Genomic DNA, 17,643 nt, shown 5'->3' with positions numbered 1-17,643 from the left:
ATAAAGGACTTAGTGACTCATAGAGGGTCATTTATTAAACAGAAATATGCATAAATTAGGTGTATTTCTGGTGCAGATTGCGGCGCAAAGGTCCTTTGCACCACAATCTGCAACTTCTCCCTGCTCACGTCAGGTCTAAAAAATTTGGTTTGACATGGGTGGGTAACGGGACGGGCTGGCTAGGAAGCTGTCTTACATTTAGAAGCAGGCGGTGGATCCGCCAAAGTTATGTACAGGCCGACGCCTCTACATAACTCCAGCGGATCCACCGCCAGTGCAGGGCTTTATTAAGACCGGAGTCTAGAACACCGGTCTTAATAAATGACCCCCATAGTGTATATAAACTTGATAAAATCACAGCATTTTCCAAGCTGTCAAATTCTTTCAGATAGGTCACTTGTCATCATCATCCAATACAGTACAATTTCCATTGTGTCTTGGATAGATCTGTACTGCCCTGACTTCAGATTGTTTACTGGATTGCATGAACTCAGCCTGCCCTAACCTTGGCCTGTCCCCCACTATGGTTTTGCCTGATCTGTATAAAGGGCCCTTTACACGGGCTGAGAATCCGCCAGATAATCGCTAATGTGCGTTCATAGGAACAGTCGTTAGCAATTATATGGAGGTGTAAAGGTGCCGCCAATTACCTACTTAACAAGTGAAACAACACTCGTTCATCAGATAATTGGATCGTTTGTATAGGCACCTAAATCATCGTTTGCCGGCAGCAGAGTATACTGTGTAAACAGCCTCTTCTGCCAACAAACAAGTCTGTATGGGGATGAACGTTGGCATTAGTGATCGTTCCTCCCCATACTGTGGAGGAGATTGCTGCATGCAAATGTTGAAGACTCAGGGGGAAGGGGGATAATTAGATAATACCCTTAGGCTGGGTTCAGAAAAAAAAAAAAAAAAAAAAAACAGATCCTGTATTTTAGGCATCCATCATTCACATTTTACATCCGTTTTAACCATTTCCATCTGAAATCCATTATTTTAAACTGAAAAAAGTCCTGCATGCATGTAGGATTTTTTTTCCATCTAAAATAACGGATCTCAGACGGAAATGGCTCAAACAAATGCCAAATGTGCACGATGGATGCTCAGGATTCGTTTTCTTACAGGATCCGCTTTTTTCTTTATTTTCTTAGTTCTTCTGACGGATCAGAAGAATGAAAAAATAAACGGTGACGTGAACGCACCCTTAGGAGTACCCCCAAGCCAAATCTTTTCAAGTGAAAGAACCGATTCACATCCGCTTCATTATAGGTAATATTTGAGGTCAACAAAATTCATGAAAATCGAGTAATTAGCAAATTTTCGAAATTTTGCATAAAATATTCCATAAGGTCTATTAGTGAAGTAGTTATTGATACTCTCTGAGAAAGAAATTGTAAATCCGTTCGTAGTCTAGTGTTATCCAAATGGCTGTGCTAAGCTCATGAAATAGTTAGGCTTCGTTCACATCAGCAGCTCACTTTGGAGTGACCGTTGCAGACTGCTACATGTAGCACAATTTTTCCCTTCAAAACAAAGTATCCTTTGGAGGACCAGAAGCAGAAGGACCCCATTGTCCCCATCTTCAATCAGATCCCTTGGTTGACAGTTGCAGTGAATCTGATCACGTGTTGCCGTTTCTGTTATGCATCAACTCCGTGCATTGGGGACCCCAATGCACGGGCAACGTCCATGATGCGGCTGAAACGGATTGAGCCCCATTCAACTTGAGTTCTATTTTTTTTGCGGTGCGGAGGCACGGAGAGAAACACCACGGAAGCGCTCTGTAGTGCTTCCGTGGGTTTCCGATCTGTGCTTCTGTTCCGCATCGCCGTGATTGCGGACCCATTCCATGATACGGAGTGCACATGGGCCGGTGCCCGTGTATTGCGGATCCGTGTATATGGCCATGGGCACACAACGTGCAAGAGGCCTTAGGCTGAGTTCACATCACCGTTTAGCTTTCCGTTCCTCTGATCTGTCAGAAGAAGAGAGAGTACTGCATGCATCTGTTTTTTTACATGATCCTGTTTTTTGTTTTGTTTTCTCTCTCTCCTTTTGACGGATCAGAAGAACGGAAAGCTAAACAGTGATGTGTACTCAGCCTAAATTGTATCCAGCAGATGTACCTCAGCTTGTAGTAAACTATGTTGCAGTATAGCAATCTAGCAGTATTAGGGTACTTTCACACTAGCGTTTTTGTTTTCCGGTATTGCGTTCCGTCCTAGGAGCTCAATACCGTAAAAAAAGCTAATCCGTTTATCCTAATGCATTCTGAATGGAGAGAATTCCGTCAGAATGCACCAGGATGCATCAGTTTAGTCCCTTTTACGTTTTGTGGACGGAGAAAAACCGCAGACATGCTGCAGTCTTATCTCGGCCAAAAATACTGAACACTTGCCGGAATGCCGGATCCGGCCTTAATTACATTAAAGGGCATTAAGTGTTCCGGCAAAACGGATCCGCATGTGCAGACCTTTAAAAATGCCAAAAAAGATTTAATACCGGATCCGTTTTTCCGGATAACACCGGAGAGACGGATCTGGTATTGCAATGCATTTCTCAGACTGATCCACATCCGGATCCGTCTGACAAATGCCATCAGTTTGCGTCTGGATTGCGACTGAACTGCCTGCCGGAATCCTCTGCCGCAAGTGTGAAAGTACCCTTAGCGCAAGTTGCATAAATTTAACCCTTTATTGTTTACATACACTATACCAGGATTTTCTGCTGTGGACTCGCCCGGCAACATTCCTGACATCTTCACGTCTAACCTCTCCCTCACTCCACTAGTCAGTCCTCGCAGTGGTTCTTCAGTGACACACATACTTTCACACTTTTTACTCCCTTTGTCTCATGCATTGATCACATACTTGAGGTCTAACCAACACTTGTTAATCAGCGATACCCACATAGGACCCATATTTCATGTCATCCTGGACATATCAGGCATACCTATATCTGTCACACCTAACATGGAAATTCGGAATACTTCACATTGCTTCACAACAGTTAGTTGACTTTCCAAGCCCCCCCCCCCCCCCCCCTTAGTCTATGTTTAAAGAGGACCTGTCACCTCCCCTGACATGTCTGTTTTAGTAAGACTTGCATTAATCTCATCAATTCATTCCCCATGTAATAACAATTCTGGAGCATCTATTCTTATGGCTCTATGTTGTGCCGTTCCTGTACTATTCCTGCTAGAAGTTTGCAAATAAATTGCCAGCAGTCTGCAGTAGTGATGAACAAACAGTTTTCGTGCTGCTGTGAACGAACCCGGTTCATTCATCTACATAACTCATATTCCTTCCTGACCCGTAGCGCCGTACATGCCTGTAATGTATTGCCTCCTATGAAGTTCTTAACATGAGACTTCAGTAGTCTCGTGCATGCAAAGTTACTGTAAGTGGCAACGCTAGTGTTAATATTATACATTAAGAATCCGAACCCGGGATCATGGATGCGCGCCATAATCATTAACGAACCCAGGTCAGATTCCGTAATGTATGTACATTAATGCATGAGCTGCTACTCACAGTAACGGCGCATGCATAAGACTACTGGTCTCGTGTTACCTGCCGCCATCTTTAAAAAGTCTCATTTTAGGCAATACATTATAGGCATGTATGGAGCTAGAGATCGGGCAGAAATATGAGCTATATAGCTGAATGAACAGGGTTAGTCCTCAGCAGCATGAAGACAGTTTGCTCATCACAAGTCTACAGTAAAGGTACAGCTGGGTAACACCAGTAGCTGCTGTGTCTGACTCTGTCCAATCAGTGCTGCTGGTGTCAGACTGTGCAGGGACACACCCCCAGCTGGCAACACCCAGCCGTACCTTTACTGCAAGCTGCTGACCATTCATAACTGCTAGTAGAAATAATAGAGGAATGGTACAACATAGAGTCATAAGAAAAGATGCTCCAGAATTTTTATTACATGGGGAATGCAAGTAGTTACTACAACAGCCATGTCAGGAGACGTGACAGCTCCCTTTTAAGGCATCGCAACATCACAATGATACTATACTGCAGGGGCTTTGTTAGGTCAAAACATTCGGGGCTTGAGCCCCGGATGTTTTGTCCAGTGGCCCGAATGTTCTGCTAGTAGGCAGCATTTTATTTTTATTTGGCTATTCCAGGGCCCTTTAATATTGATTGGACCTGGGCAACCCCACAGATCATCCCCAACCCCCCTTGTACTTGTTCCGCTGATCCTCTACTTGCGGGCTGGCCGGGCATGAGTTCAGTCACTTCGGTGCGCAATCCCGTCCTGTGGTGCGTGACCCAGCGAGACCCGCCGAGGGAGGTCACGGGTCTCGCAGGATCACGCGCCGCAGGACGGGATTGCGCACTGAAATGACTGAACTTATGCCTGCGCAGTCCGCAAGTAGTGGATCAGCGGAACAAGTACAAGGGGGTTGGGGGATTTCAACACAGTGGGCTTGTGCCTCGGATGTTTTCAGACCCTAGCAACGCCCCTGCTATACTGTACACTGCAGAATAATGAAAGTGAATGGGGTTGCACTTTCAAGTTGCCACGACCCAATAATTACAAGAAATCGAAACCTGCTTTCATGGCACCTCTACAACTTGCAACGTGACCCCATTCACTTTGATTACAATGCAATGTACAATACAGCAGCATTGCAATGCTGCGATTTTTGGACGCTGTACATGTTTTACGGTTAATGTTGCTGTGTAGCCCCAGTCTTAATTAACTCCATTGATCTAGTCGGTACCCCTGAAATCTTTTACAAACAGCTGACAATGGTGTTACGGTAAATAACGAAAAGACTAATACTCACATTACTAATCCTTTACCACTCCTATGCTGATGTTCCCTGGTCCCACTGCCGGTCACTGTGTAACCTGCTCCAGCAAGGTTGTGTCATCTGTACATGTGTAGACAGTCATTGGCTACAGAGCTGACCTCAGTGGTATCGATACATCACCACTACAGTCAGTGACTGGCTGCACGGCAGTCATGTGTCGGTGGTGTCGGTGGGGAGCAGCAGGTGACTGGTATGGTAAAGTATTCCTTTTTGTGGTATTTGATACCACTGTTAGCTGTTTGCAAAAGATTTCATGGGCTGGAACACCCATTTAACAGTTAAAGAGGATCTGTCAGCACAAAATGCAGTGTGATATGCTGGCAGCAGGTTATAGAGGGGTAGCTGAGAAATAAAACAACCTGATAGGAGGATGACATTTTGTCACTTGTGCCATGCTGTTTTTCACATGGAAATATTTTACCCTAGAAGCAATGCCTCATACATACAGAGTCCTATGGATTTTGCCACAGTTTCTTTCCTTCTGCCAGTTTTTATATGTTATAGGCCTCATGCACACGGCCGTTGTTTTGGTCCACATCCGAGCCGCAGTTTTGGCGGCTCGGATGCGGACCCATTTACTTCAATGGGGCCGCAAAAGATGCGGACAGCACTCCGTGTGCTGCCCGCATCCCGCATCCGTTGCTCCGTAAAAAAAATATAACCTGTCCTATTCTTGTCCGCGCATTGCAGACAAGAATAGGCAGTTATATTAAAGGCTGTCCGTGCCATTCCACGCACATGGACGCCATCCGTGTTTTGCAGATCCGCGATATGCGGACCGCAAAACACACAACAGTTAAGGGGGCAGGGCCACTATTAAAGGGGCAAATGCTGTGGAGGTCACTGTTAAGGCAGAAGGGTACTGTGGAGATCACTGTTAAGGGGGAGGACCCCTTAGGAGGTCACTGTCAAGGGTGGGGTGCCGTGAAACTCACTGTTAAAGGGGTGGGCTGCTGTGAAAGTCAAAGTTAAGGGGATGGGCTGCTGTAGAGGTCCCATTTTAAAGTGGCGGGGCACTGTGGAGGGGGTCAGTGTTAAGGGGTGGGGGACTGTGGAGTTTACTGTTAAAGGGGCGGGGTGCTGTAGAGGTCACTGTTATAGTGGATACTGTCGATATCTTTTAACGACACACACAAACATTAAATGAAATAGATTAAATATACCCGTGCGAAGCCGGGATCTTCTGCTTGTGACAAATAACTGAAGGATGAAATAACTTTTCTGGAATGTTCTTAAAATGAAAGATCTTTTGTGTGAAAGTCTTAAAAAACGGCAAACAACTTATTTTCAGACGATGACAGCCTTTCATCGTTGGCTAAAACAATTGTTCATTGTTGAATGTCACCCAACGAATGATCATTTTGGTCAAAATTGTTAATTTTGTTCATCTTTAGACTAATTTGTAAGGGTACCTTTTGGGCAGCATAGGCAGCAAGGGAGTCAAAATTTTATATATCTCTGTGAAGGAAACAAGTGGATTTGGAGAAAAACATAGCTCTGTCACCCAAAAGGAATACAATGGAATGGGTCAGTATATAATTTTGGATCTTCTGCTATGTACTGTATTATTGGAAGCAAATGCTGTAGGTCCCACAGTGGTGTGTAGTGAAGGGAGGGGTGATGTAGAGTTTAGGCTTCTAGCTTCTGACATTCTCTCCATACATATCTGGAATAGGGGCTAACAGACAACATAGGGTTCCTGTGCAAAAACAATATATGGGCCCCATGCTCTCCGGTCACTTATTATAGTGCACCTAATTATTTCTCTCTAACAATCTACTATTAACTGTGCCTTAAAATTAATTAGCTCTCTCCTTTGCATGCAATCTAATAGACAGGAGGCAGCAGGCAGCTGATTTTAGGGTGGCAGTGGGCACAGGTTGGATATATGGTATATAATCCCCTGATTCAGACTCTCCAGAACATTATAACACAGGGAAACTGACCTTCAATCCATATGATGGGACAATAAAAAGAAAGTTGTCCTATGCAATTGTCCACTGTTAGCTTGTCACCCGATGGGTTGGTCACGCAAGGCAGATCGTAATAATAACGCAGACAACTGCCTACCTTATCCAGAAAACTTGCTACACTTAGATAGAAGTAGGTGGATTGTTGACCAACTTTTAAAGGAACGATCTTTATGGGAACGTTCATTCAAAGAAAGATAATTATTAGATAAAAGAACTTCATGACAATGTAGGAAACCTTGTCCATCTATTGGGCGAAAATTTCCAACACCACTGACTTCATTCCAGATGATGGATGATGGTGTCATTATTTGGCTAAAATAATTTTAGGCTGTTAATATTGACTTGATGAACATGCTTTAGGTTGTCAGACTTTAGACTAATATCTATATGGGCACCGTAATCCCTGACACCAAGATAAAACACAAAACACAAATGCTCTTTAGGTTGTTCAACTTTAGACTAATATGTTTATGGAAACCATAGTCTCTGACACCAAGATTATACACAAAACACAAAAGAAGAACACCATCCTACCCTCACCTATAAAAATAGAAATAAATTGCATTTATCATGTGGAGCATCTTCCGCAAGACCTTTGGAAGATACGGCAGATAAGGGCTATCTTAAATGCAAAAAAGAAAATATGTCTTATACATGTAGGCATATATCTTCTTATTCTTAAGTTTACAGAGTGGTATTCTCATAATTTAGGTTTTCTTTTGGATAAAATGGTGGTAACAATGCATTGCAGAGCATAGAGCACAGAGAGTCCCACTTGGTAACTGTTCCACTTGTACAGCATGTTTTTAAAAAGTGCCACCAACCATTTGCAAGGTGGTAAAAATTCTTAAACACATGACCGTAGAATGTTTGCACATGATATTCAGTTATATATCTAAATACTTCTGGTGATGTAATTATCCTTTGCTAGCTAATCAAAAGTTAAATTAATAAAATTGAAATAGTTTAAGTTGCAAAGTGGGAATATATGTGTATGTATATTTACCTTTACAAGATGCCCAAGGTGAAGTCTCTGGTGATCCTGACTCAAGGGAAATGAGCTCTTGAAACTTGTCACAATTTGGACTATACTTTGAAGAAGCCAAACAAGTATTGCAAGTTGAAATATGCTGGGTGGATACAACTTTGTGACATAAAGGGATGGGCCAGGAAAATGTGAAGTAGCTCCCCAGTAAATTACATCAGGAACACATGCAAACGCAGGAGATGTGAACAGCGAAACTACAAAAGTTACAAAGGCGTCACCAATGAGATGCACCTTTCCCTTCAACTGTACTAATCAGCCTATGGATTATCCCGTGAACGTTTCTTAATTTATGATTGGGTTTGGCAACTATTAATAAGACTTAATGTCACAACTTTAGCCTTCTGCTACACAGAAGAGATTCAGGTCCTATCCAAAGTCAATATGGTGGTGCTGGCATACGACACTTCTTTTCCCATTCATGGAACAGAAGAACCCAACACTTCATATTGTGAAGAGAAGAGAAGAATATTGTGATTTTCATATCACTTTTTTCACAAATCAGTTCTGAGGCAAATGTGGAGGTCCTGCATAGGTTCACACTACCTATAGCCAAGGGCAGATCAACGTGAAATGCTGCCACCATCTTCTCCAAAGGTTCCATAGCAGATACACGGTCTGACTATAAGGGTGTGGTTTCTGGCAACATGGTTTCTATGCATAAAACAAGTGCTTTACCGTTGTTTCATTCAATAAGAGCCTGTGAAAATTCACTGTAAAATGCCATGTGATATTTGGGCGCACAGCAGAAAGATGGTTCCATTTGTGTGAAAGCACCGTAATATACCTATACCCTTACTTTGAGCTGTAGATTGTTGGATACATGTTAGGTGCAATAGTGCTGTAAAGAGAAAGCCACCAAATTAATAACATTTGAAGAATGCTTTCTTAGCATACATATAATAAATAGCAAGTTAGTCTAAAGATCATTATTAGAGATGAGTGAATCGAAGTCAAATTCGTTCCGAATTTCAGGAAAAATTTGATTCTGAACAAACGCAAATTTCCTCGCGCTTTGTGGTAACGAAACACGGTTTTTCCTAACATGCCGGCTAGCCGGCTACAATGGGGGCTAAAATGACGGCTACACATGTGAGGACATGGGGCAAGGAACTCTGGGAAGGCGGGATGACCCATAATGCCATGCATGCAGCCACTTAGCAGCCAGCCAACCCGGTGATGTCACAGCCCTATAAATACGGCGGCCATCTTAGAGTCTGCCATTCACTATCGTACTTTGTTCAGGGACAGACGTGTATGCAGGCGCATGGGAGAGTGAAAGAAAAACGAATTGTTAAAAAAAAAGGAAAGAAGAGATTTACTAGTGCAGGAAAAGGATAAATATATATGCAGGTCACTTTTGCTGTTAACGGCGCTGATATCATTTAGTGGCCTATTTCAATACAATACGAGAAATATTTACGCAGGTCACTTTTGTTGTTATTTGTGCTAAAAGCATGTATTGCCATATTTCTAGAAAAAAACAGAAAAATAGACTAAGTTCATATTTGCTGTTATTTGCGCTAAAAGCATTTCTTCTTGTATTTCACTACAATATGAGAAAAATAGACGCAGTTCACATTTGGTGTTATTTGCGCTAAAAGCGTTTCTTGTCATATTTCACTACAATACGAGAAAATTAGACGCAGTTCACATTTGGTGTTATTTGCGCTGAAAGCATTTATTGACATATTTCTAGAGGAAAAGAGAAAAATATTCGCAGTTCACTTTTTCTGTTATTTACTTAGAAATCGTTTAGTGGCATATTTTAGTCCAACACGAGAAATATATACACAGTTCACTGTTGCTGTTATTTACGCTGAAATCGTTTCGTTGTCAATTTCAAATCCTTTAGTTGCCTATCTCAGTAAAAAAAGAAATATATATTTGGTGCTTTTAGGGGTGTTTTAATTTGCTTTTAATTTATTTTGTTCAGCTAAAAGCATGCCAGACAGAGAAGTGCCAGGCCCTGCACAGGGGAGTGTCAGAGGCGTAAATGATTCCGGGAGTAAGGGGGCGTGGCAGCAGGGGTTTCTTCCCGAGGCCTCAGGACCACATGTCAGCTAGCGGTCGTGTCTTGACCAGCAACCCAGCGGTTCTTGATTGGTTGACTGGATCTTCGACTTTACAGCAGCACCAGCAGCCTGAGTCTAGAGTCGCTGATGAGCAGCTTTCTTCACCCGCATAGTGAAGAAACTACTCACCAGCAGCAGCAGGTAGACCTGGAGCAGGACCTGAACTAGCAGGTGGTGGCATACTTTGACAGCACCCTGCTAGCCATGATAGAAGTTCCGCTGGACTACTGGGCAGCCAAACTGGATTTGTGGCCGCAACTTGCCGAGTTTGCCCTGGAAAAGCTGTCCTTCCCGGCCAGTAGTATGGCATCAGAGCGGGTGTTTAGTGCGGCGGGAGCCATAGTTACCCCAAGCAGAACTCGCCTGTCCACCCAAAATGTGTAGAGACTTACTTTTGTCAAGATGAATCAGTCGTGGATCAGCCAGGATTTTCACCCACCAATGCCTGATGCATCAGATTAGATCATCCATCTCCACACTGTCACCATGCCACTCTGTGGTATCATGCTGCTGCTGCTGTTGCTGCCATGTCCACACTATGTCACCATGCCACTCTGTGGCCTCCTGGTGCTGCCATCTCCACACTATGTCACCTTGCCACTTTGTGGCCTCCTGATGCTACCATGTCCACACTATGTCACCTTGCCACTCTGTGGTATCATGCTGCTGCTGTTGCTGACATCTCCACACTATGTCACCGTGCCACTCTGTGGCCTAATCATACTGCTGCTGTCACCTTCACACTTTGTCATTGTGCCACTCTGTGGCCGCCTGATGCTGCCGCCACCTCCAGACCCTGTCATTGTGCCACTTGGTGGTCTCCTCAACACTATGTCAACACTGCTTCCACCTCAACACTATGTCATAGGGCCACTCTGTGGACTTCTCATGCTGTTACCACCTTCCCCGCTCTATGACGGGGTCACTATTGTCCTTGTTTGGCCTTCTTGAAATCACCATTTATTTGACCTTTCTTCTGATCGGTCAGCAGGAAGGAAAAATTACACGCACAACGGATCCTGTCTGTGTAGGAGCTGTGAGGCCTGTATGGTCGCATCAGAATTGGCTTATGATTTGGTACACAAAAGTAGGAGTGGGTACAAAACACAGAAGACATGCAAATATTACCTTCACGTGTCATCTCTGTTTTAGATCCACTCTTTTTTTTTTTTTGCCATTACCAATACTCATGGATTACTGAGAAAATGCTGACCGAGTGAAGGCGGATGCTCCCCAGACAGGATCCTTTTTTTGTGAGTTATTGTTCTGATGGATCAGAGGAAGGGCAAAATAATCAATGACTTCAACACAAACTTACTGCTGACACCCTCTCCACTCTGTCGGGGGGCTCTACTTGTATAAGCGTTTAATAGAACAGGTTCTGATAACATCTATGTGCAATCAGCTGACAATGGTGTAAAAGGAGTGTGCTTCTTCTTGTCGCTAACATGGACCTGTAAGGCTGAGTTAATACTTGAGTTATTTGGTCAGTTTTGGCCCCATGACTGCCCAAATACGTGAAGTGTGCAGTGAAAAATAATAGCGACACCTGTCATCTGCATGTAATACTGACTGACAGTATTATTTCACTACCACAGCAGTCTCCCTATGCGTGTTACTGCAAGGCACAGTGTTCTACACCCATATAAAGGCTCTATGGAGCCTGGAAATAGCCGTTTTTTTATCGCGATTCGTTGCGAATATATTCGTATCAAAGCAAATTTTTTCAGAAAATTCGGCAAACCGGCCGAATCAAGTTTTTTAGAAATTCGTTCATCTCTAATCATTATGTTATCTCTAAAATAAACAATATTGAAGGGCCTGCATGACAGTTGCCTGGCACACCAACATTGCTAATTTTTACTCAAGCGTAGGGACACACCTTATTGATAAGGCCAATGTTAACACCCAATTGATACTTTATTCATACATACGGTACACATGTACAAGTATTGAAACAGACATCTAAAGAGAGCTGAAAGGTTCTCTTTAAGAATTGAAAAGACCTTGTTGTCCAGTCTACAGATATTGATGATCTACTGTATCCTCAGGATAAGTCATCAATATCCAATTCCCTGCACCCATACTGATCAGTTGTTTGAAGGGGCTGAGGTGATTGTGGGAGCGATGTATCCCCAGCATACCATCTCCATTGTAGAGGCGGTGCAGTGTAATTACAGCTCTTCTTACTAAGCAGGACTTCCATATGTGCCATAAAATGAAAAAACATAGGAACGTAAAACCACAATATACTTCTCTCCACCACGTGAGTGTTGGATAGTCATCTTCCAAGAGGAGGATATCAGTGATTGATAGCTATGATAGATATGTATATGTAGAATATTACACAGAGAATCATATCTGTCATCTCCCCCATGTACAACTGAGCTCAGAAAGAGCAGAGATTTGAATGTATAAATAGTTTTTCTGAATCATTTCACACAAAACTATAAATCAATCTGCTCAGCTCCTCCTGTTCTATAAGATACTGCCTGTAGATTGCAAAATTTATGAGATGTCAGAATTCTGCCGTAATCATCCCTGACTTTTAATTTCTGAATTTTTTTTCAATTATGGCCCTAGGATTTTATATCAATTATATTAGATACATTTTAGAAATCATATAACATTAAAAAAATGATATTGTTAGTTCAGTATAGTGTTTATGAGCTCATAAACAACTATTGGCCCATATCTAGGCTTCTAAAGGGGTTATCCCAGCATTAAATATATATTATTTTAAAATAATTCAACATGAAAACCTAATTACTTTTATAAGTTTCTTTCCATTAAAAAAATGCTCCATTTTCAAGATATTCCTTTCATAATAATGGCACCTCCTAGTGTTCAATTTGTATAGTAATGTGCGGCCATGAGGAGGCCTTGAGTGAACCCCTGGTCATCGCCCCTACCAGGTATTTTCCCTGTAGGGTCTATGGCCAGTCCACCCCTGGTTGTGATGGAAGTTATGCCGCTGCTTCCCAGCCTTATGAGCTATTTTGTCTTTATTTTATTTGTCAGTTTTACCTTGTGTCTGACATCAAAAGTACGAAAACCACGAGAATCTGGTAAACTAGTGTGCCATGTAACTTTTATGCTATTCACTTGCACTAAATTACCATATGGTATTTTAGGTAAAAAAATAATTCTTGAGAAAAAAGAAATAAAATGTAGGCACAAAACACCAAACTATCACCTCGCAGGGCATTAGGAAACAGGTCATCAATACCAAGATAACAATACCAAGATTTCCACTTACTGTGTAGTTGCAAGTTGGATGCAAGCAGTCATAAATGGCTGGAATTTGATTTTATATGGATTTTATTAGTATAACCAGAGGGCTTTTCTGCTACCAGAACAACAGGGGGCTAGGAAGCGAGTTGGTTGCCTTCAAAATTAGGAGGGTTATACGATACCAGAATTACGCTACTTTAGGACAAGTCCTAAATACTGCCTGAAAAGGATGATATAAAAGAAAACAAAAAATGTTTTATTCATACAAGGATTAAACCAAAAATGGGGCGCTGCCCTATATGTATAATCCAGAAGCGTAGCGTGGGTTGCCAGCACCCGGGGCAAGCCAAGTATTGCGCCCCCCCACCTGTGGCCAGGCCCCTTTTTACAGATAATGTAGTAGACATCACCTGCAGTCCTATGTAACACCACAGATAACACAGTGATATCTCTCTGTGTACAGATAATGTAGTAGATGGGTGTGAGGCCCCAGATTTCAGAACACGCACAGTGTGACTTGAAGTCTGGGGCCAGGCTGCTACAGTGTGGGCCAAATTCTATATCCACCCTCCCATCACTACAGAACATACAGGGTAATACAGCGCCCCATACCTCTTACATCCAGTGATGTCTCCTTTGATGTAGATATTCCTTCCCTTTTCCCTCATTTTCTCCATTCAGACCTTCAGAGCAGACCACCATTTTTCAGCCATTTCTCATCTCGTTTGACAAAAAAAAAATCATAGTTTACTACTTTTTCATCATCCTCCCATCTTCTGGACAAATCATCCTACCATCCCCAATACTCTGCCTGCTGTGCTCCCCAATATTATACTGCAGAAACAGATAAACCCCCTGGTAATAATACTAGTACCATGCAGATAGTGCCCTTCAATAATTATTGGCACACAGTGCCCTAAAATAACTGTGCCCCCACAAATAATGCCCCTGACACTAATAGTGTAAACATAACGTCCCCCTAAAATAATTGTGGTAAGCGGATACTGTGCCAAGGTGCCCCCACAGTAATAGTGCTCCCAAAAGTCCCACCAATAGGAATCTGCTAGAGCACACATGGTAGTAATAGTGCTTCTACAGTGCCCACAACATGTCACCACTGTGCCCCAGAAGTAATAATGCTTCCATAGTGCCCATACTTGTAATCATGTTCCCCCTAGACCCACAGTAGTAATAAAGTATAAAATGCCCCATTTATAGTGCCCCAGTAGATGCCCTGTTTCCCCCATAATTTGCAAGTATAAAATACCCCTTCTTAGTACTCACGTAGATGACCCCATAGTACTCCTTTCCCCCCTTCTCCATAATACCCACCATAATGTGTCCCAGTATAAAATGTCCCTATATAGAGCCCCCATATAAAATACTCCTTTGTAGCCTCAGTAGATGCCCCCAATAATGTGCCAGTAAGAAGTGCCCCCATAGTGCCACCCAATAATATGCCAGTGTCACGGAACCATGAACCAGACGTACAACAAGAGATAAGAGAAAATAGGAAGGCTTTATTGAAAATAAAGCTGTAAAGCAAAAGTCCAAACGGATGGTGAAACCGAGCAGAGTCTTTGCGAAGCCAGAGGTCAGGAACCAGAAGGGTAGTCAGACGAAGCCAGGATCAGGAACCAGCAGGGTAGTCAGACGAAGCCAGGATCAGGAACCAGCAGGGTAGTCAGACGAAGCCAGGATCAGGAACCAGCAGGGTAGTCAGACGAAGCCAGGATCAGGAACCAGAAGCAGCAGCAGTCTTAGAAGCATGTGAACACAAGAGGACCAAGCAAGGAACTGAAGCCACAGACCTCCTATATATATGAGCTAGGCATCCAGCTCCTCCTAGGGGAAGGAGGAGCCGCAGGGTGGAAGGCTACAAGAAACCCAGAAACCAAGATGGCCGCCAGCACATGTCAAAGAAGGAGAGCAGCAAGCAGGTAAGACCATGACAGTACCTCCCCCTCAAGGGCCCCTCCTCCGCGGAGCACAAAACGGTTTCTGAGGGAAGCGTGCGTGGAAGGCTCGGAGCAAGGCAGGAGCATGGACATCTGCGGAGGGAACCCAGGAACGCTCCTCTGGACCATAACCACGCCAATGGACCAAAAACTGCAACCGACCGCGGACCAGGCGTGAGTCCAGGATATTGCTCACCTCATATTCCTCACGATTGCCCACTTGGACCGGACGAGGCCGAGGAACCGAGGAAGTGAAACGATTACACACCAGTGGCTTCAACAGGGAGACATGAAACACGTTGGAGATCCGCATGCCAGGAGGAAGCGCAAGGGCATAGGCTACCGGGTTTACCCTGCGAAGCACTCGGAAGGGACCAACAAAGCGAGGCGCCAGCTTGGGAGTGGGCACTCGAAGGTTGAGGTTGCGGGTGGACAACCATACACGGTCTCCGACCTGGTAGGAAGGAGCAGGCGCTCGTCTGCGATCAGCCTGGAGTCTCTGGCGCTGCGCAGAGACCTCAAGGGACTTCTGGATCTGTACCCAAGAAGCACGTAGGACGGAAAGGTGATCCTCCACAGCCGGAATATCCTGGGGAGAGAATACCTCCGGCAACACGGCAGGTTGGAACCCATAATTGGCCATGAAGGGAGACGTCCCAGAGGAAGAGTTCACCGCCGTGTTCCTGGCAAACTCAGCCCAAGGCAGGAGGTCAACCCAATTGTCTTGGTGATCGGAGACATAGCAACGAAGGAATTGCTCCAAGGCCTGATTGGATCGTTCTGCGGCCCCATTGGACTGAGGGTGGTAGGCCGAGGAGAAGGAGAGATGAATCCCCAACTGGGAGCAAAAGGCGCGCCAGAACCTGGACACAAACTGACTCCCCCGATCCGACACAATCTCCTTAGGCAAACCGTGCAACCGGAAGACCTCCCTGGCAAAAATCGTGGCCAACTCTTGTGCAGAGGGTAACTTCTTGAGAGGAACACAGTGGCACATTTTGGAAAACCGATCCACAATCATGAGAATGACCGTATGGCCTCGGGATGATGGGAGGTCCACAATGAAATCCATCCCCAGGTGTGACCATGGGCGCTCCCCGGTGGCTATGGGTTGCAGAAGGCCCAACGGGAGGTGCCGAGGGGACTTACTCTGGGCACAAACGGAGCATGCCGCTACATATGCGGCGATGTCGGAACGTAGGGAAGGCCACCAGAACAGACGTGAAACAGCCCAGGACAGCTGATTCTTTCCAGGATGCCCCGCGGTCTTGGAGTTATGGTAGGTTCGCAACAACCGAGTGCGCAACTCCTCAGGCACAAAACATCTGCCGTTGGGTCTCCCAGAGGGAGCACCAGATTGAGCCGCCAAAATCTTCTCACCCAGGGGAGAGGTCAGGCTGGTGCGAATGGCGGCCAGGATCTGATTCGGAGGTATGACCGAAGTCGGAATCGACTCCTCCCTGGACAGCTCGGAGTACTGCCGTGATAAGGCATCCGCCCTGATGTTCTTGGAACCGGGTAGGTAGGAGACCACGTAATTAAAACGTGACAAGAACAGAGCCCTTCTGGCCTGACGTGGTGTCAATCTCTTGGCCTCAGAAAGGTAGGTCAGATTCTTGTGGTCCGTCAGGATGAGAACCGGAACCACCGAACCCTCGAGCAAGTGCCTCCATTCTTTAAGGGCCTGCACGATGGCCAATAACTCCCTGTCACCAATCTGATAGTTGCACTCCGCGGAAGACAGTTTCCGGGAGTAAAACCCACAAGGAAGCAGAGGACCCTCTGGTGTTCTACGCTGAGACAGAAGGGCGCCTACTCCCGTCTCAGACGCGTCCACCTCGAGGACAAAGGGCAACCCAGGGTTGGGATGCGACAGAATCGGAGCCGACACAAAGGCGGACTTTAGGGCCTCAAAAGCTCGGATGGCCTCGAGCGGCCAGACCTGGGAATTACTGCCCTTCCTGGTCAGATCCGTGAGTGGCTTGGCCAGCATGGAAAAGTCCCTGATGAACTTCCGATAATAATTGGCGAAGCCCAAAAAGCGCTGCAGGGAACGAAGACCACTGGGCTGGGGCCACTGTAAGACAGCCGAAACCTTCTCAGGATCCATGGAGAACCCCTCAGCGGAAATGATGTAACCTAAGAAGGTTACCTGGGATCGGTGAAATTCGCATTTCTCAAGCTTACCGAACAGCTTGTTCTCTCGTAACCGTTGCAACACTCGTCTGACATCCAGAATGTGGGCCTCCATGGATTCAGAATATACCAAGATGTCATCCAAATAGACTACCACACACTGCTGCAACAGGTCACGGAAAACATCGTTGATGAATTCCTGAAAGACTGCGGGCGCATTGCACAACCCAAAGGGCATCACCAAGGATTCGTAATGACCGGTCCTGGTGTTAAACGCGGTCTTCCACTCATCGCCCGCCTTGATCCTTACCAGGTTATATGCCGCCCTCAGGTCGAGTTTGGTAAAGACCGTGGCCCCTTTAAGGCGATCGAACAGCTCGGAAATCAA

At 44.8% G+C, this 17,643-nt stretch overlaps 1 protein-coding gene across 1 annotated transcript in view; it reads right to left on the bottom strand.

Annotated features, from left to right (window-relative positions):
- LOC120998763 (neuroblast differentiation-associated protein AHNAK-like) overlaps positions 1–7,903 on the bottom strand; it is a 36,805-nt gene extending 28,902 nt beyond the window's left edge. The window contains exon 1 of the mRNA XM_040429585.1: positions 7,814–7,903. The gene's annotated coding sequence lies outside the window, so the exon portion shown is untranslated. The remainder of the gene's footprint in view (positions 1–7,813) is intronic.
- Between the last annotated feature and the right edge of the window lie 9,740 nt (positions 7,904–17,643).

The sequence above is a fragment of the Bufo bufo genome, chromosome 4 (assembly GCF_905171765.1).
Source record: "Bufo bufo chromosome 4, aBufBuf1.1, whole genome shotgun sequence".
NCBI lineage: Eukaryota > Metazoa > Chordata > Amphibia > Anura > Bufonidae > Bufo > Bufo bufo.
This window is presented reverse-complemented; position numbering and strand designations above follow the sequence as displayed.